The following is a 27,286-nucleotide window of genomic DNA, read 5'->3' as shown; positions in this document are numbered from 1 at the left end:
GGTTTCTGCCATATTAACATAAGTCAGCCATAGGTATACATATGTGCCCTCCCTCTTGAACCTCCCTCCCCAATTTTTCTCTTATAGTGTATTTTTAAAAGATATTTGAAAGTACTTCTTTATCTCATTTTTTAGTTGTAAATATATTCTATTTTCTTACATCAGCCTATACATAAACACAGTGACCATTTTGCTGTTGTTGTAGAATAAGGGGTTGAGATGGAGATCACAGTGGGAGTCCTAGCTTCTTTTTTTGCAGCTTGTGGGATCTTAGTTCCTTGACCAAGGAACTCGGGCTCCTGGCAAGGGGAGGGCAGAGTCCCAGCCACTGGACAGCCAGGGAATTCCCAAGGGAGAGCTAGTTTCAACAGAACTGTCAGGGAAAACCTCTTTGAGGGGCTCATCTTTAAGTTGAAGAAGTCATATTTGACTTATTGAGAAAAAAATTAATCGATAGTCAACCTAAGAAAAGAATGGAAATTTTTATTCGAGCCAATCTGGGACACAGACAATCTTTCAGAAAGCTCTGAGGACTGTTTTACCCACTAGAGGTCAAAACCCAGTTATACATTTGTGAGACAAAAAGTTAAACATCAAAAGACATAGTGAAAGTGAAAGTGAAGTTGCTCAGTCCTGTCCGACTCTTTGCGACCCCATGGACCGTAATCTACCAGGCTCTTCTGTCTATGGGATTTTTCAGGCAAGAGTACTGGAGTGGGTTGCCATTTCCTTCTCCAGGGGAATCTTCCCGACCCAGCAGTCGAAGCCAGGTCTCCCGCATGGCAGGCAGACGCTTTACTGTCTGAGCCACCAGGGAAGCCCTCAAAAGACATATTGACAGTTTACACAATCTGGGTCTGCAGGTACAAAGCAAGTCATGTGTCATCACGACCCTTTACAAGATGAAGAAGCGATGTTTACCCCCTCGGGAGATCTGGTAAATGCAGACGCACAACACACGCTACCGGGGAGGAAGAAGGCCCAGACGGTCAGAGGAAAATCTTACGTTTAAGTTTTTCTTTTCTTGCCATAAAATGTGACTTTTATTTCATCAGAGGCCTAAAAAAGAGATAAAAGGCTATTTAAGTGAGATGACAGTGAAAGCATTCCATTTGAAGGGAGAACTCGTATGAAGACCCGGAGAAAGGAGAGTGACTTTGAAGGCACTCAGTGTTATCTGAGTAAGGGGGCATAGAAGGTTCCATTCAGTTCAGAAAGTCCAGAGACCAACTCTGATTGTTCCATCCTGAGCTTTATGCCAACCCCTGAGGGTAAAGTACTGTGAGTGAGGTACTTCCCTGGTGGTTCCGTGGTTAAGAATCCACCTTCCAATGCAGAGGACACAGGTTCGAGCTGTGGTCGAGGAACTGAGATCTCACATGCCGAGAGGCCACTAAGCCCTCACACTGGAACTACTGAGCCTGGGGCCTTGGAGCCCACAAGCCGCAACTAAGACCCAATGCTACCAAATAGATAAATATATTGTTTTAAACAAAGGCACTTTGAATGATACGGGCTTCCCAGTTGGCACTAGTGGTAAGGAATCTGCCTGTCAATGCAGGAGATGCAAGAGACGAAGGTTCAATCCCTGGGTCAGGAAGATCCCCTGGAGTAGGAAATGGCCACACACTCCAGTATTCCTTTTTTTTTTTTTTTTAGAATTGAAAGATAATTGGTTTACATAATTTTGTGGTTTTCTGTCATACTCCAGTATTCTTGCCTGGAAAATTCCGCAGACATAGTAGACTGGTGGGCTACAATCCATGGGGCTGCAGAAAGTCGGACATGATTGAGTGACTTAGCTATAGCGCTATAATGTGGGAGGAGCTAGGGTGAGGCGCTAAGGAAGGGACAGAAGGACCCCAGAAGGGGAATGACTCTCCTTCACATTCCAGAGGAAGAGAGATTTCTGTGGAGGTTGGTTTCCTGAGGGCGCCATCCTTTTCTGCACCAACAGTGACTGATGTAATCAGTGACATCAAGACAAGCCACTGGAGACAGGAGCACGGCACTGCGAAGGGAGTTCAGAGGCTTCACCATCAGCTGCGTTTGCCATGCGCTCTGTTCTACATAGCTCCGCTGGTAAAGAATCCGCCAGCAATGCAGCAAGCCCCGGTTCGATTCCTGGGTTGGGAAGATCCCCTGGAGAAGGGATAGGCTACCTGCTCCGGTATTCTGGTGAAGAGTCGGACATGACTGAGTGCCTTTCACTTTCTGTTCTACAGGTGACAGGATTTCTGAGGCAGGTCCACCCAAAGCCAGTTGAGGGAGTGTCTTCCTTGCAGACCCACTCTCCCTAAAGATGGGTTGACAGGCCTTAGAGGAACTGAGGGCCTAGAGGAACTCAGGGAATTGAGATTAGCCCGAATTTAGCCTTAGACTGAAGCCACATTATATCAACACATTTTATTAATATTACTGTTATTATTAGCCGTGCCTCGTAGCTTGGGGGATCTTAGTTCGCCAGCCAAGGATCCAACCCAAGCCCGTGGTAGTGGAAGTGCCGAATCCTAATGACTGGACTGCCAGGGAACCCCCAGCACAGTTTATAAGGAAGAACTCTCTCTACCTCTCCTATCCACTGGGTTAGAATTTGAAGGGGAAGATAGGGGAGAGATTAGCCCCCAGGACTCCAGCAGATAGATTTTGGTTAGATATGTGAATATCTTCAAACAAACTTCTATTAGTGGGGACTCTTAATCATAAGGACAATAATTCAACTCAAACTAGCTAAAACAAAAATAAAAAGCCGCTCACTGGTTCACATATCGGGAAGAACAAGAAGTGTGTTAATTAAAAATTTATCTCATTTCTCCTCTCTGCTTGGCTTGGCTCCGTTCCCTAATTTTGTATCTTCACATCCTGGTTCCATATCTTCATTCTGGGTGCGGTGGGGAAGACGGCTCCAGCAGCCCCAGGCTACATCACAGCACAACTCCGCCACCTTCTTGTCCACACCTGTCCACATCAGGGCTTCCCTGTGCACACTGCTGAGTCCACGTGCCACAACCACCGAAGCCTGCCCTTCTAGAGCCTGTGCTCTGAAACAAGAGGCGCCACCGCGATGAGAAGCCCGAACACCACAGCTAGAGAAAAGCCGACACAGCAACGGAGACCCAGCAGAGCCATAAACAAAGAAACAACTAATTTCAAAGTCTGTTCACATGGAATCCTAGGGAAGGGCTGGTCAGCCCTTCTGGTATGGCCAACCTCTCTGGTTGGCCAACCAGGGGAAGAAAGTGATCCTGGTTAGATCATGGCCAGGTCCTGGTCCTGGGTTAACCTTTGAGACAAAGGCTGTTCGAATTTCGTGCCTCCAAGTCCTATGAAATGGGAACAGTCTGTTCCCCAACACTAAAGGTGATAGACAAAAACAACAAAATCTAGAATGGTAAGGGAAGTTACACATAAATTCTTTTTATGAACATAGCACAAAAGAAGTATAAAAATTCCTACAATCCAGCTTGGCTGTCTTCTCCAAGCATCCAATTAAATTACTCTTCTTAACGAGTAACTTTTTCATGAAGTGAAACTTAGGGTATTGAGAAAATGCAGCAGGACAGGAAATCACCTTGCTCTCCTGAGATGTAGAGAAGGGCTGTAAACGGGTTCCCCCTGCTGGGGTAAAATAGGCATAGAAAGGGACCAATAGCGCAGCAGACACAGCGACAGAGGATGGGCTGGTTGGAAGGCATCATTGACTCAGTGGACTTGAGTGTGAGCAAACTCCAGGAGATCATGAAGGACAGGGAAGCCTGGCATGCTGCAGTCTATGGGGTTGCAGAGTTGCACACGACTGAGCAACTGAAAAACAACACAGGAGCCGCAGAGGCTCGAACTTTCTGGAAGCCGCAGTAAGAGACAGCAGGCTACAGTCCAGGAAAGCATGGGCCCAACACGAGGAAGTTGGAAGGTCTTAGATGGCAGATGTTTAATGCTTCTCTACAGAGCTCTCCAAATACTGAGCGTCACCTATCTGTCAGATATTCATGGGGAGGTCATGGTGCTGGAAAAAAAGAAGAAACAGAAATCTCAACAGAATTGAGAGGCCAGAATGGGGAAGCTCTCACATTCTGCGCGGATAGCAGAGTCCAGCAGGAAGAAAGAAGGCTTCTTTCCTGGCAAGGACTCAGCCGATGAAAAGTTGTGGGCTGTGAAAACTGACTCTCACTGTCCGTTCTTCCCTCTTTAAGAGTGTTCTCCTTCCCTGGCTCTGTGGGGACTTGCACATGGCTCACCGTGGTTGTAGACCCTGAACTGTAATTCTCTGCTAAGCCCACATACACGCATCTTTGCTGGAGAAATATCTGGCAATCTGTTTCAGATCAGCAGTGAGTACCCAGTCCCCGGGATGAGAAGAATGGGGAGGGAGTGATTAAGATCAAAGCAAAGTCTCCAGGTCTAAAGAGAGGTTCCCAACAAGTTTCTAAGTCAGGGATTCAGGCCCAGGAAACAGACAGAGATGTAGAACTGATAACCCATCTAGAACTGATAGCCAGAAAATGTGGCCTTGGACAAGTCAGAAGCCCAGTTATTGAAGCTTGAAGTCAGAGCTGGTCTATCAGTAAGTATGACTTGTGTGTCAAGTCCCTGGACCATTGGTAGGATGCCTTCCAGATGCTGAGGTTTATTTTAGGGGCCAGATGGTTGGGGTCTGTGGGGAGAGGGAAGATAGAGAAGCTGGAAGTCAGGCAGGTTCTGACAGATTCAAGGAAAGATGATTTACTAAGCAAAAGGAATAGAATGTGTTTTGGTCAGATTAAGTCCCAGAGCTGTATTAGAGTTGTAGAGGACTTTCCCTGGGGGTTAAGAATAAGATGAGACTCTGACATGGGATTGATCCCTGGTCCAGGAAGATTCCACAGGCCGTGGGGCAGCTAAGCCCGTGTGCCTGGCGCCTGCGCTCAGCAACAGAAGCAGCCACTGCGATGAGAAGCCTGCACACAGCCCTGGAGAGTCCAGGCCCTGCTTGCTGCAAGCTGGGAAAACCCACGCAGGGCAATGGAGACCCAGCGCAGCCAAAGATAATTACAAACTGAAGTGGTAGAAGAGAGACACTTTTCAAAACACAGGACGAGTCCACACTTGATTTCAAGAATCAGACTGTGAGAATATTATGGCCACCAAATATTAGTACGATGTTGGGGGCACATGTGGATAGAAATAATTTGAGATTTGCATTTATCTCCCAAGATGTGTCTCTCTGTGTAAAGTCCTATGGACAAAGTTGTGATTTCAGTTTCAAGTTGGGCTTCCCTGGCAGCTCAGAGAGTAAAGAATCTGCCTGCAATGCGGGAGACCCTGGAGAAGGGAATGGCTACCCACCCCAGTATTGTTGCCTGGAGAATTCCATGGAGAGAGGAGCCTGGCGGGCTACAGTCCACGGGATCACAAAGAGTCGGCATGACCCAGCGAGCTACTAACACTCCAGTTTCAAGGAACCTGGCAACTTCCATTTACAACTTAAAAATACAATAGAATCATTTACATATCTCCTAGAAACCAAGGATGTTATACCTCCAGCGACTTGGATAATGTTGTGCGTGCTTTCTTTTTTAAATTCTAATTAAGCCATCCATCACGTCAAGGTGATAATTTTCTCAAGTATGCTCTTCATTAAACTACTACGTTTTAAAGCAATTATACCTCAATAAAAATTAAAAAACACAGAGTTTTATTTTGTCTCTAATATCATGAAGACTTTTGACTCCAAGGGGAAAATTTCATGTGAGTGGCCATCTGTTACTTTTGGGGTAGTGGATATGGAGGAGTCTTCGTCCATCCATTCCTTTTGAAAGCTCTCTCTCCCAATTCATGGGATTTGGGTGGACCTGTCAGTTACACAGGTTGATGAACCAGGCTGCCCACTCAGAGTACTTACTGCCCTTAGACAGACACTCAGTTGAGGAGGAAGCAAGCGACATCATCGAAGTTATTTTCAAAGATTGATGCAAATGTTAGGGCAGTAAAAGTTGCACTCTTATTTTTGGAATTGCTACTTGTGAGAATAATGTAAGCCTGGGCTGTTTGGTTGCTATTTTTGTTCCCATATGGAGAAAACCTGTCTGAAAATAAAGCCACACAGAGAGAAACAGAAGCAAGAGGGAGAAACGCAAAGAGAAAGGTGGAAGGAGAGAGCTAATGATGTGATTTGCGCCCTTCGATCCACTTATGCTAGAAGCAGGACCCATCCTCAGACTTCACATTGCCTGGAGCCTTTTCGTTCTCTTCTTGTTAAAATTAGATTGAGTTGAGTTTCCATCCTTTACGATTGAAAGTACCTGGACATTCAAAGATCGACAATCCAGATGCAAGGAGTCTCATGGCAATATCACTGGCCCTGGTCACCACATGAATACTGGCCAGAGGTAAGCATTTTTAGTTTAGTTTAGTTTTGTTTTTTTTTTGCTTTATTAGTGGACCAAAAAAACACTTATTTATATTTATTTGGCTTCCCCAGGTCTTAGCTGCAGTACATGGGATCTAGTTTCTTGATAAGGAATTGAACCCAGGCCCCCTGCACTGGGAATGCAGAGTCTTAACCACTAGGCCACCAGGCAAGTCTCTATTAGTGGACATCTGAGGATCAATTTTGTGTTATATAATTTCTACTTTTTAAAAAACTGTATATACTTCTTGTTGTGATGATTGCTCTTTGGCCGTGCTGGGTCTTTGTTGCCGCGTGGGGCCTTCTGTGGTTGAGGAGGGTAAGGGCTACCCTCTGGAGGTGTTGCTCGGGCTTCTTATTCCGGTGGCTTCCACGGTCGCACCAGCTCCAGGAACGCGGGCTTCACGTGCAGCCCGTGGGCTCTAGGACACAGGCTCAGGAGTTGTGGCACACAGGTTTTAGTTGCCCAAGGCATGTGGAATCTTTCCAGACAAGGGATGAAGCTCCTGTCCTCTGCGTTGGCAGATGGACTCCTATCCACTGTACCACCAGGAAGTCCTATAATGTCATTTTTTGCCTCCATTTTCTACCTGTTAGAATTGCATGCAATGAGGGCACCTTCAACAGACTGAATAGTTAGTGGTTTTAATTTTAATTTGGCACCATGGAACTATATCAAGCTACAAAATTCGAGACATGAACCTGCTTTTCATATCTGATGACTATTTCAGAAGACTTTAGTGGCGCTGGGGGGCTTCCCTGGTGGCACTAGTGGTAAAGAACCTGCCTGCCAATGCAGGAGACATAAGAGAGGCAGGTTCGATCCCTGCGTTGGGAAGATCCCCTGGAGGAGGGCAAGGCAACCCACTCCAGTATTCCTGCCCGGAGAATCCCATGGACAGAGAAGCCTGGTGGGCTACAGTCCATGGGTTTGCAAAGAATCAGACACGACTGAAGCGACTTTGCACGTGCGCACACACGTGGCACAGAAGTACTAGTTTCACATGATATTAAAGTAGATTGTTCTCTGTCACTGTGCATAAATGAAATAGGTTTCTCTGTATCATAAGACATATAAAAGAATGTAAAAAGCGCATGCTGACAACTCCCAACTGCTATCTGACACAGTTCGTGCTTTGCTCTTGGGAAGTTCAAAGCAGCTCTGATTCTTGATCTTATGCATGAATTTTCTCCTCCTCTCTGGAAGCTTTTCTCTGATCTCCTATAGTTTTGCAATCATGTATCTTGATATGGGTCTTTCCCCATTCCTTATGCTAAGGAATCTTTTGAATGTTAAGATCTTTTCACTCTGGAAATATGCTGAAATTTTTCTTGTATCTGATAATTTGCTCCTTTCTATTTTCCCTGTTCTTATGTCTTCAACTCATTTCATTTTTTTAAAAAAGTACATATTGAGGACGTCCTATGTGTCTGGTTTTGTTCTAGGCAATATACAAAACAAAACAAAAAATCCTTATCTTAGAGGTAGTCACGTTTTAGATAGAAATTGGATGTTTTGCAGTGATCCTATACTTTTTTTTCGTCTCCAATTTCCATCTTTTTGAGGTTTTTTTCCTTCTTACTGGAAGACTCCTCAACTGTATCTTCCAAATCATTTATTAAAGTTTTTGTTTCTGCTATAATATTTTCAGTTTCCAAGAGTTCTTTATTATTTCATGAGTTCATATCCTTGTTTATCTCTCTGAGGATGTTTTTAATAGCTTTAATGTTTTCACTTGCTCGAATTATCTCTATGCCTATAAATGTCTTTGTCTTGTTTATGTGCTTTTGTCTCTGTTTTTCCTGAAGAGAACTTTCTTTCTCACTTACTCATATTGAGTTCTGCAACTGAAACTTTAATTTTCATTTTAAAAGCTTAACTTTGGTGGCACGCTATTTTATACTTAGCTGTCTCTATTTTAGATGAATTGCATTTTTAATCAGAAACCATTCTCAGTGCCTACTTTGATCTTTTAAACAGGAAAGACAATCTGAGGGTTGAATATTTATCTAATGAATTCAGTGGAGCCAGTTAAGATAATTCAGGTCAATAGGAAAAAAACAATATATGTTTCTCACTTAGCTATTTCACAAGGCTGACAATCACTCACCTACTATAGCTGCCTCCAAAAAGTCCAGAGTAAACGCAACCTCCTTGGAGAAAAAGATGCTAGAAATTTTACTCAGAACTCATATTTTAAAACTTTATTAATTATACAAAATACACTGAAGTGGTTTTATCTATGCACATTTTGAGATGGTCTTCTCAGGGAGAATAAAGATTTATTGCAATGTTTCAATGGAGGATGAAATGACAACCCACTCCAGTAGCCTTGCCTGGGGAATCCCATAGACAGAGGAGCCTGGCAGGCTACGGTCCAAGGGGTCGGAGAGTTGGACGTGACTCGGCAACTAAAACCGCCACCACAATGGTTTATTATAGACATTCACCTGCTTATATGAAAAACTAATATAGTCATAGTATCTCAAGAAATAGTTAAAATAAGACGAAATATTTCACTAGATAAAACTTATGTTAAAGTGAGAGTGATACAGAGCCTAAAGAACATCTTTGCATACATACAGATTTCTTCAGAAATTTTCTCTCTGGAGATTTTTTAAATTAAACTGATACCTTGCTTAGATATGTGAGGACTTACAGATGAAGGATTAAATTTTAATGCTGAATTTAAATTATTGCTATATATTGTATATAGCAATATATACAGGTCAGAATCATTGGAATGATTTTCGTTTGATAATAGAAAAGGCAACATATAATGGGTGCTAAGTATATGCCAAGTGGACTTCTCCGGTGGCTTAGATGGTAAAGAATCTGTCTGGAAGGCAGGAGACCTGGTTTTGATCCCTGGGTTGGAAAGATCCCCTGGAGAAGGGGATGGTATCCCACTCCAATATTCTGGCCTAGAGAATCCCATGGACAGAGGAGCCTGGTGGACCACAGTCCACAGGTTCGGAAAGAGTCAGACACAGCCGAGTAATACCCGCATGTACATGCCAAATACCCTTCCAAGCACTTCACATGTTTCTCACCTTTCATCGTCACGGCAGCTTTTTGAGATAAGGACTACTATTGGCTCCATTCGTAGATCAGAGACTAGTAAGTGGAAGATCTAGGAGAGCGTTTAGGCCGCTGACCCGCCGGGCTCGCCCTGCTCGATGGCCAGGTACGGGCTTTGTGTACAGCACGAGTACAGCAGAGAGCATTTAAAGAACTAGGCATCTTCCCCAGCACCCGGGGGGTCCTGTTAGAGCTCCTTGGTTGTGAGAGACAGAAAGTAACTTTGGCAACTCGAGCAGAAGGGGATTTACCAGAAGTTAGGCGACAAGCTTACAGAACCCACGGGCAGGGTGGCAAAGCAGGCTTGGATACAAGCTGGAAACAGGGCAGATCTGAAGGGTCAGGGATGAGAATTCAAGAAAAGTTGGTGGGACGGGTGGCCTGTCAGGATAGCCCCGCAACTGGGATGTCCCGACGCCAAACATTTGCAGCCTTTTTCCCTGTGACTTGGGACAGGAATTACGGGAAGAGTGTTCAGCTGGCCTAGGGTGACCCAGCTTGGATCAGGGAGGAGGGTGGGGGTCCGATCACTGTCTCAGGATTGTATCCAATAGAGAAGAGGTTACAACCATGAGACCCAGACTTCTGAAGTTTAAAATTAGCCTTACCACTTCATTAGTGGACAACATTGGTAATTTATTAATATTAATCTCTCTATGGCTCACTTTGGATATTTGTAACACAGGCATAAGAATAGTATTGATATCTTGGTGTTGTTTAAGGAGTAAACAAGTCAATACATGTGAAACTCAAGAGGGGGCATGACACACGGAAAACCTAAGATAAATGTTTACTTTGATTATATATGAAATTAAGTGCTAACAGATATGTTATTTAGTGACTAAATAAAAGGCAAAGCTGGGTTTTCCCCCCCACCTTCCTCTACCTGTCAAAAAACTATTAGGCCTTTGGATCAAAATAAAAATATGCCTCAGGAATGCAACAATACACTGGTAACACTGATCTGAATATTTTTCCATTTGTATCTGCAGTCTTTTATTTATAATAATTTTGCTTTCTCTGAACTTGTGAAGATTTTCATCTGGGTCCCCACACTGAGAATTGGTAAGTTTTTCAGTGATAAAAAATTAACAATGCCAGTAGGAACATGAAAATATTATAAAGAGTACAACTGTCTCTGATGGTCATATTGTATGAAGTTCTATACTAAAAATGAAAACGGCTCCTCTGTGTTCCTTTGGGCTGTTCTGGGACATGTATTTCTCAGGACAGAGTTCTGACAAGTCATAAAAGCTTCAATTTGGATTTATTTAGAAAAACACAAAAAAGGATATGCATGACTCTGAAATATTAAATGCAGTTGCAGGAACTCTAAAAAATCTCATTGATTGAGATGAATGAATTGGGGTACTCAATAAGTAAAAAATTTATTTAGTAAAGATTTAGGAAGTAAAAGATTTAATAAAGGAAAATAGTTTATTACACAAAGTTTATTACATAAAAAATATGTATTATTATTACATAATAGTTTATTACATGAAGTTGTCATATCAGATAAGATAGACCTATTTCTAATTATTAATAAATAATAGCATTTCTCAAACTAGTACAGCCACTATGGAGAACAGTGTGGAGATTCCTTAAAAAACTGGAAATAGAACTGCCTTATGACCCAGCAATCCCACGCTGGGCATACTCACCGAGGAAACCAGAATTGAAAGAGACACATGTACCCCAATGTTCATCACAGCACTCTTTATAATAGCCAGGACATGGAAGCAACCTAGATGTCCATCAGCAGATGACTGGATAAGAAAGCTGTGGTTCATATACACAATGGAGTATTACTCAGCCATTAAAAAGAATACATTTGAATCAGTTCTAATGAGGTGGATGAAACTGGAGCCTATTATACAGAGTGAAGTAAGCCAGAAAGAAAAACACCAATACAGTATACTAACACATATATATGGAATTTAGAAAGATGGTAACGATAACCCTGTATGCGAGACAGCAAAAGAGACATAGATGTATAGAACAGTCTTTTGGACTCTATGGGAGAGGGCGAGGGCGGGATGATTTGGGAGAATGGCATTGAAACATGTAAATTATCAGATGTGAAACAAATCACCAGTCCAGGTTCGATGCATCATACAGGATGCTCGGGGCTGGTGCAGTGGGATGACCCAGAGGGATGGGATAGGGAGGGAGGTGGGAGGGGGGTTCAGGATGGGGAACACATGTACACCCGTGGCAGATTCATGTCAATGTATGGCAAAACCAATACAATATTGTAAAGTAAAAAAATTAATTAATTAAAAAAAATAAATAACAGCATTTCTTATATGTTCCTCATATCAATGAGTAATTTAGAGAGCAAGAAAAATGAGCATTTTTTCTTCTAATCTAAGTAGCTTAAATATCACTCTTCCAATATCATTTTCTTTAAAGACTGTTCAAGAGTATTATCTCAGTCTAGGTGACGGTATGTGTGTGTGCTAAGTCACTTCAGCCGTGTCCTACTCTTTGTGACTCTGTGGACTGTAGCCCGCCAGGCTCCTCTGTCCATGGGATTTTCCAGGCAAGAATCCTGGAGTGGGTTGACACGCCCTCCTCCAGGGCATCTTCCCGACCCAGGGATCAAACTCACATCTCTAATGTCATCTGCATTGGAAGGCAGGTTCTTTACCACTAATGACACTTGAGAAGTCCCTAGGTGACGGCGACGAGATCACAAATTATGAAGAGGGGGAGTTTAATTGTCAAGATTGTTACCTGTGTCGGGAGATGACAAACCATTTTTATCTAGAAGGTCAGCCCCAGTGTGTCAGCTGTAGTGACCAGGAGTGCATTGAACAGTATTTTAAATCCCCACTCAGGGTCAATAGGAAGGAGAGCCACGATCAAGTAGTGATTTTTCCCAAGCTGGGCAGAAAGAGGTGGTCCCGCTTCTGCCAGAAGCTACTACTCACTGGATAGCCTTCAGGCCCTACTGTAGAACTTACAGAGGGAAGAATGGTATAAAAGTGAATATATATGTATAAGCTAAGAAAAGAACTCTTAGAGAGTAAAAAAGAGGAGCAATGAAGGGGTAGAAAAACCAACAAAAAGCAGAGGGAAGAGGAGAGGGGGACAAATCGGAAGATTAGGATTGATGTATGCTAGCTCTGCGGGGAAAGAACCCACCTGCAATGCAGGAGAACCTGGTTTGATTCCTGGGTCAGGAAGATCCTCTGGAGAAGGGATAGGCTACCCACTCGAGTATTCTTGGGCTTCCCTTGTGGCTCAGAAATTGTAAAGAATCTGCCTGCCATGCAGGAGACCTGGGTTCAAACCCTGGGTTGGGAATCAAATGGGCTTCCCACTCCAGTATTCTGGCCTGGAGAATTCCGTGGACTGTACAGTCCACGGGGTCACAAAGAGTCGGACACAGCTGAGCGACTTTCACTTTCATGTACACTACAGAGCTTCCCAAGTGGCGCTAGTGGTAAAGAATCCGCCTGCCATTGCAGGAGACATAAGAGACAGCAGATTAGATCCTTGGGTCAGGAAGATCCCCTGGAAGAGCAACCCATTCCAGTATTCCTGCCTGGAGAATCTCATGGACAGAGGAGCCTGACGGGCTACAGTCCACAGAGTTGGACACGACTGAAGTGACTTGGCACGCACACACACAAACTATCTATTTTACACATAGATAGTTAGTGGAAGCCTGCTCTAAAGCACAGGAAGCTCAACTCTTTGCTTTGTGATGACCTAGAGGGGTGGGATGGGAGGGAGGTCCGAGAGGAAGGGGCCATATGTATGCATACAGCAGCTTCACTTCATTGTACAGAAAAGACTAATACAACATTGTAAAGCAATTATACTCCAATTAAAAAAAGAGAGAGAAAGGGTATAGTCATGATTTTGATGTGTAAAGCAAGGAGAAAATCATAGGGATGTTCAAAGCTTTTTTATCAGTGGTATAGTGGGCAGAAGAGTATATACACTCTTCAGTTCAGTTCAGTTCAGTCGCTCAGTCGTGTCCGACTCTTTACGACCCCATGAACCACAGCACGCCAGGCCTCCTTGTCCATCACCAACAACCGGAGTTCACTCAGACTCACATCCATCGAGTCGGTGATGCCATCCAGCCATGTCATCCTCTGTTGTCCCCTTCTCCTCCTGCCCCCAATCCCTCCCAGCATCAGAGTCTTTTCCAGTGAGTCAACTCTTTGCATGAGGTGGCCAAAGTACTGGAGTTTCAGCTTTAGCATCATTCCTTCCAAAGAACACCCAGGACTGATCTCCTTTAGAATGGATTGGTTGGATCTCCTTGCAGTCCAAGGGACTCTCAAGAGTCTTCTCCAACACCACAGTTCAAAAGCATCGGCGCTCAGCTTTCTTCACAGTCCAACTCTCACATCCATACATGACCACTGGAAAAACCATAGCCTTGACTAGACGGACCTTTGTTGGCAAAGTAATGTCTCTCCTTTTGAATATGCTGTCTAGGTTGGTCAGAACTTTCCTTTCAAGGAGTAAGCATCTTTTAATTTCATGGCTGTAATCACCATCTGCAGTGATTTTGGAGCCCAGAAAAATAAAGTCTGACACTGTTTCCACTGTTTCCCCATCTATTTCCCATGAGGTGATGGGACCGGATGCCATGATCTTCGTTTTCTGAATGTTGAGCTTTAAGCCAACTTTTTCACTCTCCTCTTTCACTTTCATCAAGAGGCTTTTTAGTTCCTCTTCACTTTCTGCCATAAGGGTGGTGTCATTTGCATATCTGAGGCTATTTATATTTCTCCTGCAATCTTGATTCCAGCTTGTGCTTTTTCCAGCCCAGCGTTTCTCATGATGTACTCTGCATAGAAGTTAAATAAGCAGGGTGACAATACAAAGCCTTGAAGTACTCCTTTTCCTATTTGGAACCAGTCTGTTGTTCCATGTCCAGTTCTAACTGTTGCTTCCTGACCTGCATATAGGTTTCTCAAGAGGAAGGTCAGGTGGTCTAGCAGGTCCATCTCTTTCAGAATTTTCCACAGTTTCTTGTGATCCACACAGTCAAAAACTTTGGCATAGTCAATAAAGCAGAAATACATGTTTTTTTGGAACTCTCTTGCTTTTCCCATGATCCAGCGGATGTTGGCAATTTGATCTCTGGTTCCTCTGCCTTTTCAAAAACCAGCTTGAACATCAGGAAGTTCATGGTTCACGTATTGCTGAAGCCTGGCTTGGAGAATTTTTAGCATTACTTTGCTAGCATGTGAGATGAGTGCAATTGTGCAGTAGTTTGAGCATTCTTTGGCATTACCTTTCTTTGGGATTGGAGTGAAAACTGACCTTTTCCAGTCCTGTGTCCACTGCTGAGTTTTCCAAATTTGCTGGCATATTGAGTGCAGCACTTTCACAGCATCATCTTTCAGGATTTGAAATAGCTCAACTGGAATTCCATCACCTCCACTAGCTTTGTTCGTTTCGTAGTGATGCTTTCTAAGGCCCACTTGACTTCACATTCCAGGATGTCTGGCTCCAGGTAAGTGATCCCACCTTCATGATTGTCTTTTTGTACACTCTTAGGTACTATTATTTTAGAGGTATAATTTTATTTTAAATTATAAAAGTATTCCATGTGAACTGTAAGTTTTCAGAAAATACACAAAACTTTTTTTCACCTAAAACTCCAGTCATTCTGCAGGCATCAATTTGGAAGAGGGGTGAGGCAGTGAGGGACCAGAGTGGTGACGACAGCCTAAATCTCTTAAACATCTCCAGGTAAAGCTTGTCAGTCAAAGGCCACTGGATGGACTCCCTCGGTAGCTTAGTGGTTGAGAATCTGCCTGCCTATTCAAGGTACACAGGTTCAATCTCGGGTCCTGGAAAATCCCTCATGCCGCAGAGCAACCAAGCCCGTTTCACAACTATTAATTGCGCCCTCTAGAGCCCACCAGCTGCAACTACTGAACCCCGTGTGTCTGCAGCAAGAAAAGCCACCACAATGAGAAGCCTCCGTGGTGCAACTAGAGAAGAGCCTGCAAGCAGCAACTAAGATCCAACGCAAAAAAAAAAAAAAAAAAAGCCACTAGAAATCCTGAAGAAGGAATTCATAGGGCCTGGACTCCATCTTAGGCCTGTTCATGCTGATCATGCTCGGCCACCTTTCCAATGGACTCTGAACTCTGTGTTTAGCGCCTATGAAAACAACCACAGAAGAATAAGACCCTCTCAAGACAGGGGAACCTTGAAAATTGTATATGGGTTACTCATCGCCTAAGAGAAAACATACACTAATCACCCTTTCCTCCAGACAGGCCATAAATTTTTCTGTATCTATCGGAGTGTAACCTCGGGTTTATTGATTATTGGCCAATTGTTTGACTGTTTGAGCACATAGCACGTGAGTGATGGGGTTATTGGGACTGTATTTTCCTTGGTTTATGTAAGTCTCAAGGAATTTGGAGTGGTGGGTTCAGACACGTACACATGGGGTATAAAAGATTTTCACAAATGCTAGTCGGGGTCCTTGGCTAAGAGGAGACTCTGCCTTGGGCCCAGCGGTGTAATAAACTGCACTCCACTTTTGCATTGTCCTTCTGAGTGAGTTTGTTTCCCGGAACGCGTGGCTACAATACCACTGTTGTCAGATAACAGTTAGGTTTATAATCCTGCAGACAGGAGGGATGCACACTCCAGGACCTGGGAGGGTCAAGGCTAAGAACAAGTCAGGAGGGTCTCGTTAGCATCTGGACTTGGGCTGCTTGACTGACGGGGAGGCAAAGGCTTGTTCTAGATTGAGGTCTGTCCTGAGGAAGGGGTAATTCAATGATTGGGGATTTTAATTTTTACGTAGGAAGGTACAGTCACTCATGCAACTAGAAAAGGGAGGTGTTTGGACATTTCTGTGGTGCTTGGATGCCTTGATTTCTAGCTGTGTTTCAATACAATTATGGCATGGTCTAGTTAATGCCTTGTTCCACCATCAGAATGACTGCCTGATAACTGTAAACTCTTGTAAAATTGTTCATTTTCAATGGGGGAACACTGCGGCCAGCTATCAGTGTCCAGCTATCAGTTGTTAGAGCTTTTTTTTTTTTTTTTTCACTTTCTCCATCAATTGTTAATTTTGGATTCAGACTTGTGCTTGAGTTTCCTCACAGGGCTCTAGAAACCAAAGGGACAACGTGTGATCAGAAACTATATGACAGACACACCCCTGTTTCTGTGCAGTAATTGCCATGCAGCGCTTTGAGAGTTCAGTTCAGCTCAGTTCAGTCGCTCAGTGCGTCCGACTCTTTGCGACGCCATGGACTGCAGCACGCCAGGCCTCCCTGTCCATCACCACCTCCCAAAGTTTACTCAAACTCATGTCCATTGAGCCATTGATGCCATCCAACTATCTCATCCTCTGTCGTCCCCTTCTCCTCCCACCTTCAATCTTTCCCAGCATCAGGGTCTTTTCCAATGAGTCAGCTCTTCACATCAGGTGACCAAAGTAATGGAGTTTCAGCTTCAGCATCAGTCCTTCCAATGAACACCCAGGACTGATCTCCTTTAGGATGGACTGATTGAATCCCCTTGCAGTCCAAGGGACTCTGAAGAGTCTTCTCCAACACCACAGTTCACAAGCTTCAATTCTTTGGTGCTCAGCTTTCTTTAGGGTCCGACTCTCACATCCATACATGACTACTGGAAAAACCATAGCTTTGACTAGATGGGTCTTTGTTTGGCAAAGTGATGTCTCTGCTTTTTAATATGCTGTCTAGGTTGGTCATAGCTTTTCTGCCAAGGAGCAAACGTCTTTTAATTTCATGGCTGCAGTCACCATCTGCAGTGATTTTGGAGCCCCCCAAAATAAAGTCAGCCACTGTTTCTACTATTTCTCCATCTATTTGCCATGAAGTGATGGGACCGGATGCCGTGATCTTAGAGCTGAGGCTTCAAAAAAGGAATTGGCCTCGAGGCAGTGTCATCACCAGAGCGAGGGTAAAGAGTGGGAGGGAGCTGCTGCCCTCCAGTGGCTTCTCCAGGAATTACATCAGTCACTAGAACACTTCCACCACCGACCCCCACCCCACGCCGAGACCCCCGTAGTTCATCCAGGGGTTTCCTGAGGACTTTCAGGACCAACCGCAGGCAGGGAAGAACAGGAGGAAGGAAGATCTGCCTGGGAGCAAGAGGCAGTAAAATTTCAGGTACTATTATTAATGTGACCACATCAGTACTCTAAGCTTGGTGAAACCTGGAGAAACATGGATTATATGAACTGTAGGTTTTCAATGAGTAAATATTGATTTTATAATCAAAGAAGGTAGATGTGTCGAATAGAATAATAAGAATTTGAACATTTATATCAGACTGAAAAACAACCATGCCACCTAGAAATGCAGAATAATTATTTAAAGACGAGGGGATTAGAAAACTTTTTAATATCGAGGGTTATGTAAATAAAGATTAAAATTTTACTTAAGTTGGAGAGGATTTGAGAAACTTTAACCCTGGTGCATTGCTGGTGGGAATGTAAAATGTTGCAGTTACTGTGGAAAATAGTAAGGCAGTGCCTCAAAAACTTAAACATAGAATTACCATATGATCCAGAAATTTCACTTGTAGGTACAAACCCAAAAGAATTGAAAGCAGAGACTCGAACAGATACTTGTATACCCACATTCACAGCAGCGTTATTCACAATAGCCAAAAAGTAGAAACAAGCCAAATGTCTATTGACAAGTAAATGGATAAACAAAATATATATACAAGCAACGGAATATTATTCGACCTTAAAAAGGAATGAAATTCTGAGACAAGCTACAAGATGGGTGAATTTTGAGGGCATTATGTTAAGTGGAAAACAGACACAAAGGAAAAATATTATATGGTTCCATGTATAAGAGATACCTAGAATAGACAAATTCATAGAGACAGAAAATATAAAAGATGTTACAAGCGACTGGAGGAGAGGAGAATGGGGAGTTATTGTATAATGGGTATAGAGTTTCTATTTAGGGTGATGAAAAGTTCTGAAAATAGATACTGGTGATGGTTATACAACACTGTGAATGTACTTTTTGCGAATGAATTTTTTTTTTTAGGCCACAGTGTGCAGCATGTGGGATCTTAGTTCCCCAGCCAAGGATCACACCCATGCCCCCTGCACTAAGTACAGAGGCTTAACCACTGGACCATCAGGGAAGTCCCTTATTGCTGCTGAATTGAACACTTAAAAACAGATAAAATGGTAACCTTTATGTCAAGCATATTTTACCACAATAAAAAACTTACATAAGTAAAATGAACTCATCATTTTATCTTTAAAGAAATATGAAACGTTCCTTTTGTCTGCATTTTAAGTCATCTTTTTTGGACTTTCATGAATTATTTTCATTACACAAAAATACATTTTAAGGGCATTGCTATTATATACTTTAAAGTAAGGTTATAATTTCATGGCCTTAGGCATAAATTCTTTGGATTTTTCCTATGGCCAGATGAAATCAAATTGAAGGCTGGAGTTTTCCCACCCATCTTTTAGAGAAATAGCATCTTAAGGCTTTCCTTTTATTTCTTTATTTACCAGGTAGCTCTTGGTTTAGAGGATAAACTTAAAGTTACTGTAAATCAGCTATTCTCAACTAAATTAATAGTTTGGCTTGATTCGTGATTACTATATTCAACTTTGATTATAATTAGAGAAAGTAAAATGATTCTAAATAGAACTCTAAATAAAAACATATTAAAAATTGGTTCCCAAAATAGCCCCAGAGTCTAAAGTACTATTTTACTGCTATTGAAGTTTGAAGTTTTTCAAACACAAGGAAAGCGGCGTATAGGGCAACCTGTGAAGCTTCAGAGTTCAGATCGGAAGATCTGAGTCCCAACTTACTCGGAACATGGTAAATGAGCGGTAAGTAGGTGCTGGATGAGAGGATGATAAGTGAAGGTCACTTCCTCTCTCTGAACCTCAGTTTTCTCATCTGCATAAGAAAGGATGTGTGTGCTCAGTTGTGTCTGACTCTTTGCAACCCCATGGACTGCAGCCCACAGGCTCCTCTGTCCATGGAATTTTCCAGGCAAAAATACTGGAGTAGGTTGCCATGTCCAATTCCAGGGGATCTTCCTGACCCAGGCATCGAACCCTCATCTCTTGGGTTTCTTGAGTCTCTGGCATTGGCAGGTGGATTCTTTACCACTGCACCACCCAGGGAAGCCTCAAAGAAGAAAGGAGTTGGATGAAATTGAGTGGGTCTCAGCCCTCGTGGCATGTCATTAGAATCACCTGGGGAGTTTTTAAAACTACTGATGGTACCAGCTTGCAAAGGAATGCCTTCTGGTACCTGCTACTATGGGGATGAACCTTGAAGACATGATGCTAAGTGAACTAAGCCAGATACAAAAGGACAAATCTTGCATGATTCCACCTGTGTGAGATACCTATCATAGTCAAATTCATAAAGACTGCAAGTAGGATGGTGATTACCAGGAACTGGGAGGAAGAGGGAACCGGGAGTTATTTATTAATGGGTACAGAATTTCTGTCTGCAAAGATGAAAAAGTTCTGGTGGTGGATGGTGGTGTTAGTTGCATAACAATGTGAATATCCTAATGACGCTGAACTGTACTCTTAAAAATTGTTAAAATGGTGAATTTCATATTTTGTACAATTTAACACACACACAGAGACACACACAGAGGCACTCATATTGATGCTGTGCCCCACGTCAGACTGGTTGAGTTAGATGGGTGGGACTATGGGTATTTGTTTAAACTCCTTAGGCAGTTTTTTTCTCTTTTGGCTGCCCTGAGGCTTGTGAGATCTTAGTTCCCAGATCAGGGACTGAATCAGGGTCTCAGGCGATGGAAACACACTGTCCTAACCACTGGACCACCAGGGAATTCCTTCTCAGCTAATTCCGATGCACAGTGAGAGTTGAGAACCCCGGACCCAGATAATGTCTAAGATTCTGTTTTACTTTAGTCATCCATGATTCTAAATAAGATTGTCCAACAAGAGAAAATGAAAACTATCAATATTTTGGCCCAATTTCATAAGTGCAAATAACAACTTCCTTGGATGAATTCAGTTAGTTCGGTTCAGTTCAGACTCTTTGCAACCCCATGAACCACAGCACACCAGGCCTCCCTGTCCATCACCAACTCCCCACAGCACACCAGGCCTCCCGGTCCATCACCAGCTCCAGGAGTTTACCCAAACCCATGTCCATTGAGCTGGTGATGCCATCCAATCATCTCATCTTCTGTCATCCCCTTCTCCTCCTGCCTTTAATCTTTCCCAACATGGGGGCCTTTTCAAATGAGTCAGCTCTTCACATCAAGTGGCCAAAATATTGGAGTTTCAGCTTCAACATCAGTCCTTCCAATGAACACCCAGGACTGGTTGGATCTCCTTGCAGTCCAAGGGACTCTCAAGAGTCTTCTCCAACACCACAGTTCAAAAGCATCAGTTCTTCGATGCTCAGCTTTCTTCACAGTCCAATTCTCACATCCATACATGACCACTGGAAAAACCATAGCCTTGACTAGATGGACCTTTGTTGGCAAAGTAATGTCTCTGCTTTTGAATATGCTGTCTAGGTTGGTCATAACTTTCCTTCCAAGGAGTAAGTGTCTCTTAATTTCATGGCTGCAATCACTATCTGCAGTGATTTTGCAGATTTTCCAGAAAAATAAAGTCAGCCACTGTGTCCAGTTTCCCCATCTATTTCCCATGAAGTGATGGGACTAGATGCCATGATCTTAGTTTCCTGAATGTTGAGCTTTAAGCCAGCTTTTTCAGTCTCCTCTTTCACTTTCATCAAGAGGCTTTTTAGTTCTTCTCACTTTCTGCCATAAGGGTGGTGTCATCTGCATATCTGAGGTTATTGATATTTCTCCCAGCAATCTTGATTCCAGCTTGTGCTTCTTCCAGCCCAGCATTTCACATGATATACTCTGCATACAAATTAAATAAGCAAGGTGACAATATACAGCCTTGACGTACTCCTTTCCCAGTTTGGAACCAGTCTGTTGTTCTATGTCCAGTTCTAATTGTTGCTTCCTTAGCTGCATATAGGTTTCTCAAGAGGCAGGTCAGGTGGTCTGGTATTCCCATCTCTTTCAGAATTTTCCACAGTTTCTTGTGATCCACACAGTCAAAGGCTTTGGCATAGTCAATAAAGCAGAAATACATGTTTTTCTGGAACTCTCTCGCTTTTTCGATGATCCAGCAGATGCTGGCAATTTGATCTCTGGTTCCTCTGCCTTTTCTAAAACCAGCTTGAACATCAGGAAGTTCATGGTTCACGTATTGCTGAAGCCTGGCTTGGAGAATTTTGAGCATTACTCTACTAGCGTGTGAGATGAGTGCAACTGTGCAGTAGTTTGAGCATTCTTTGGCATTACCTTTCTCTGGGATTGGAATGAAAGCTGACCTTTTCCAGTCCTGTGTCCACTGCTGAGTTTTCCAAATTTGCCGGCATATTGAGTGCAGCACTTTCACAGCATCATCTTTCAGGATTTGAAATAGCTCAACTGGAATGCCATCACCTCCACTAGCTTTGTTCGTAGTGATGCTTCCTAAGGCCCACTTGACTTCACATTCCAGGATGTCTGGCTCTAGGTGAGTGATCACACCATTGTGATTATCTGGGTCATGAAGATCTTTTTTGTACAGTTCTGTGTGCTTGCCACCTCTTCTGAATATCTTCTGCTTCTGTTAGGTCCATACCATTTCTGTCCTTTATCGAGCCCATCTTTGCATGAAATGTTCCCTTGGTATCTCTAATTTTCTTGAAGAGATCTCTAGTCTTTCCTATTCTATTGTTTGCCTCTATTTCTTTGCATTGATTGCTGAGGAAGCCTTTATCTCTCCTTGCTGTTCTTTGGAACTCTGCATTCAAATGGGTATATCCTTCCTTTTCTCCTTTGCTTTTCACTTCTTTTGAATCCAAATCATTCATAGACTTAACAGCTTTTTTCCCCTAAATATTTTTTCTCTGTTTAGTAATTTTACTTCTTTTCTTAAAATGAATTAACCTTTTCACAAAACTTCATTGGACAGCTGTGCAAGTCTCCACTCAGTTACGATTTGTACAGATAACAGTAGATTCTATTATAAATTATTCTTACAAAGAATGTGTATATCTGCATTCAGCACACTATCTCTTCGCCAAAGCCAGTCTTTTCTGAAGCCTGACATTTTCATGCCACATGTTTTCTTCAGTTCTCACAGATCTCCAAAGAAGTTTTCAACTCAAGGTCTTTTTAAAAATAGTATTTACAGAACAATTGTGGGGTTTTTTCCTAGAAAATTTTATTTTAAAGTAATAGATTTGTAACCATTAAAAGTAATGGAAAATTTTCAATAATGAATATTTGAAGTGACCCAACGAAAGAAAATAGCATGAGTTCTTTTTCTAGGAATCTAACTGTTTTATAAAAGAAAGTTTGTTTTTAAGTATTTCATTGTTTTGATGCAGTAACCACAGGATGTTGAGCCAGCCTAAAGAATTAGACCTAAACAAAAATGGAAATGGAAACTATTTTTAAATGTTTCTCATCTAAAATGAGAGAACCGATGCATGTGAAATACAAAATAATACTTTTTTATTCTGGAGTTTTTATATATGTTGCATAAAAATCATCTAATGAATTGTGAATGAAAATTGTTCTCAGCAAAACAAGTGTGAGTCAAAATTCTTTTTGACAATCTTTTTTTTTTTTGCTTTTCTTTCATTTAGCACTTCTGACTTGAAATGTCCTCTTTAAAACATATGTGACGTTATAAGTGATCAATGAGCTATGTAACTTAAGTGTGCCATTGACCAACACTAGATCTGAAATTACTGCACTGATTTCACACTAACAGAGGAGTTGTTATCTGTTCTTTTAAACCACATCAGACTCTGCCTTCTAAGTTGTTGAAACAAAGCATTTATTCTTCAGTTCAGTTCAGAGTAGTCAAAAGTCTTGATAACGATATGGTTTCAAGGATTAAACATAGCATTCTCTGGGACTTTCTTGGTGGGCCAGTGGTTTTAAAAAAAAAAAAATCCATCTTCCAATGCAGGGGAGGTGGGTTTGATGCCGGGTCAGGAAACCAAGAGCCCACATGCCATGGGGCAACTAAGCCCGAGCACTACACCGAAGACCTGGTGCAGCCAAATTTTTTTCAGTTATCAGCACCTTGTGAAGTCTAGTACCCCCCCATGAGCACTGATTTTCAAAGCACCAGGACTTCGGTCATCACCACCCCAAGATGTCAAATATCAATACATCAATACCAATACCATTCTGGGCATCTACTAAGGTGACGGCCAAATATTCTGGGCCCAAAGGTACTTCAGGTTATCACCCATTGACTTTATTTAACATGGAAAGAAGCGCAAAATGGCAGGAGTCTGTGCTGTTGCCCAATCCAGAGCAACAAAGGAAAACAAATATTAACCCTCCATAGTTGGCTTCTAGCCCAGGTCGCTTGAGCAATAAGCCAGAATAATTCCACGGCGACTGGTTATCCCACCTCCTCACTCAGCACATTTTTTCCCCTGCTAAAGGCCAATCTTGTTTAAAATATAATCTTTACCTACTTTAAACCTACAAGATCCTTTAAGAGCTTCCTAGTTAACCTTTTAAGGTGAATGCTTGGATCACCATGAATTTGCAGTTTTTCCAAGCTTTGGCATCTGCTCTAGCCGATGCTGTGCCTTCTGTAAGATTCAGATCAGATCAATCTAGGGAAAAGTAGGTGAAGAGGGAGTAGCCTCACCAAAACCTACCCATCTTGGGTCTACAATGTAATGGTACTTAACTATAGAATCTACAGTAAGACAAAAAAAAAGGCCTCAAAGCTATTACATTTTAATGTTAACCATAAGAATAAGACTCATCTCAGGGCTTCCCTAGCCATTCAGTGGTTAACAATCCACCTTGCAATGCAGATTGCAATGCAGGGGACACGGGTTCGCTCCCTAGCCCGGGAGGATTCCACATGCCGCAGGGCCACTAAGCCTGTGCCCCACAGCTGCTGAAACCTGTGCTCTAAAGCCCGCGAGCTGCAACTACTGAGCCCACCAGTATGTCTGACTCTTTGCGATCCCATGGACTGTAGCCTGACAGGCTCCTCTGTCCATGGAATTCTCCAGGCAGGAATACTGGAGTGGGTTGCCATTCCCTCCAGGGGATCTTCCTGACCCAGGGATTGAACACGTGTCTCCCGCATTGAAGGCAGATTCTTTACTGTCTGAGCCACCAAGGAAGCCCAAATATAATGTAAGTGCTAGGTAAATAGTTGAAGGTGAGTGGAAAATTTAAAATGTAAGGACATGATAAATTCGAAAGTAAAAGGATAAAAGGAGCTATATTAAAAAAAAAAAAAAGACTAATCTTAGTGTATTATGACCCTTATTCCATCCTGTGTCTATGTGCTCAGGTGCTTCAGTCATGTCCGACTCTTTGCAACCCTATGGACCATAGCCTGCCAGGCTCCTCTGTCCATGGGATTTCCCAGGCAAGATTATTAGAAGGGGTTGCCATGCCCTCCTCCAGGGGATCTTCCCAACCCAAGGATCGAACCCATGCCTCCTGAGTATCCCGTATTGCAGGCAGATTCTTCACTCACTGAGCCACCTGGGAAGCCCTATTCCACCCTGAGACACATGCCAGTGCTTTTTGTTGGAAATGCAACCTACCAGCAACATTTCCTGTTTTGGGGGTTCCTCAAATCAATGAAACTTCCCATGTCAAATGAGTTATATATCTAAATAAATTTTGCATGTCACTGTGTTCTGGTCCATGTGACCCCTTCAGATTTACAAAGCATTAACAGTCCTCACTACGTAGTGGACATGGTTTGGGGTACATTCTCAAACATATTATCATCTGCCTCCTTTTATGAATAAGCAAACAAAAGCTTAGTGAGGTCAAATTCTTTGCCAAATTCTCAACATAATTCAAAATCTAATGCTACACCATTACTTCCTCTACTGAAATTTAAATGCAAGCTATTTTTGTACAAAGAGGAATAGAGAAATAAAATGCAAGTTTTCTTGTTTTTCACAAATTTCCATTCAGGAAATACTTATTGAGAAATATTTGTTGAGCACTTACCATATACTGGGCACTATTAGGCAACTAGGAATGTAGTCGTGAACAAAACGAAATGTGGCAGAGGTTACATCTAAATGGGAGGAGATGGAAAATAAACAAAGGTCAGTTGATAGTATGTAAGTAGCAGTTGAGTGCTAACAGCTCCACATTGCTCAATCCAGTCATAAATTTCCTGCCCTCATTTCCAAAACGTGCAAACAGCACATTTTGTACCTTTAACACAACTGGTCACTTTCACTGATCACAACTGATCTTTCTTAAAGCATTTTTTCCCTATGCACAAAAGCAGCTGCCACAATAGCCATTCCTCCTCAGTTTTCACTACTGGTTCCTTCTCATGTCCCTGAGCTCTGAACATGGGAGTGTCCACGACTCAGCCCTCATAAATCTTCTCTGTTTATACTCAGGTTTCATTCAGTTTCACAGCTTTAATTACCATCCATGCACTGATGACTTGTTTCTCTCCTAGGTCTCTATCCCGAACACCTTTGGTGGCAAGCCTTAGATAACTCAAGCATCTCAGACTTAATAAAAATGAACTGCAATCTTATTCCAAACTTCCAGTTGCTCAGGTATAAACATTAGAGTCATCCTCGACTTGTCTCTTTTTCCCTCCCCACGTCTAATTCATGAGCAAATCCTGTCTGCTTTACGTTCAAAATACACCCCATGTCTGTCCAAGTCTCCGTTTCCCCTGGACTATCTCTCCCTCAGTCACCAGCATCTAATCTGGATTACTGCAGTCTCCTAAGAGAATTACCTCCTTCTTCCTTTGCCCTCTCCGTTCAACAAACAAATTAATTATTTTTTAATAATGATATATTAAACTATTTAGTTTTATTTATTTATTTGGCTGTACCAGGTCTTAGTTGCGGCCCAGCATGTGGGATCTTCAATCTTTGCTGAGCATGGACACTGTTAGTTGTGCGGCATGTGGGATGTAGTTTGCCGACCAGGGATGGAACCCGGGCCCCTTGCCTTGGTAGTGCAGAGTTGTAGCCACTGGACCACCAGGGAAGTCTCCAAATTAATTCTGTGGACCTATGTCGGCCCATGTCATTCCTTTTCTTAAAACCCTCCAACAGATTCCCATCGCACATGATGGAGAACCACAGAGCTGCTTTTCTGACGACCTCCTTGCTCACCACACTCCCAGCACTGGCCTCATTGCTCTGCAAGCAAATGCCTCCTCAGGGCCTTTGAACGTGTTGTTTCCTCTTCCTGAGATGAAGAGGTTTTCTTTCTTTTTTTTTTTCTGGCTGCACTATGCAACTTGCAGGATCTTAGTTCCCTGACCACGGACTGAACCTCAGTCCTAAACAACGAACTGTCAGGGAATTCCCTAGTTGAAGAGCCTCGAACATGACTGAATGCTCAGCTGACTCTGTTATGTCCTGGCCAGGACCCTGGGATATGACCCCTGGGACCCTGACTAGTGGGATGAGAGGGTCTGGTGCACCCCCCTGACTATTCTGACTGCCTCGACCTCTCTGAACACTCAGAGATGACAGAGGGGCTCCCCTCTCCACATAGAGCGAGCACTCCTGGGGGTAGAAAGATACCGTAGAAGCCTCGGCCTCACAAAAAAAGAAGGATCTTGTTCAGCATCTGCCTCACCTCCTCTCCTGGCTGCAAAGTCCACGGCTGTGTTCAGTTCAGCATAATTCTGCTGGATCTGAGAAGAGGGAAAAGGAGCTCTCCTGCAAAGGAGCTGCTAGAAAAAGCCAGCATGTTCCAGTAGGAGCCAGAGTATTCCTGGGACAGGA

At 42.8% G+C, this 27,286-nt stretch overlaps 1 long non-coding RNA gene across 5 annotated transcripts in view; it reads right to left on the bottom strand.

The window, feature by feature from the left end:
* Positions 1-27,286, bottom strand: part of LOC138447174 (uncharacterized) — a 37,954-nt gene that overhangs the window by 3,453 nt on the left and 7,215 nt on the right. For 2 of the 5 annotated variants that reach the window (XR_011259699.1, XR_011259703.1), the window contains exons 3-4: positions 25,521-25,590; positions 922-1,059 (exon numbers count right to left, since the gene is read on the bottom strand). This is a non-coding gene — a long non-coding RNA (uncharacterized lncRNA). Of the gene's footprint in view, positions 1-921; positions 1,060-25,520; positions 25,591-27,137; positions 27,224-27,286 lie in introns of those variants that run through there. The other 3 variants (XR_011259700.1, XR_011259701.1, XR_011259702.1) reach the window with 3 other exon arrangements.

This window comes from Ovis canadensis, chromosome 11 (assembly GCF_042477335.2).
Source record: "Ovis canadensis isolate MfBH-ARS-UI-01 breed Bighorn chromosome 11, ARS-UI_OviCan_v2, whole genome shotgun sequence".
In the NCBI taxonomy this organism is placed as follows: Eukaryota; Metazoa; Chordata; class Mammalia; order Artiodactyla; family Bovidae; genus Ovis; species Ovis canadensis.
The sequence above is the reverse complement of the archived record's forward strand: the minus strand, read 5'-3'. Positions and strand labels throughout refer to the sequence as shown.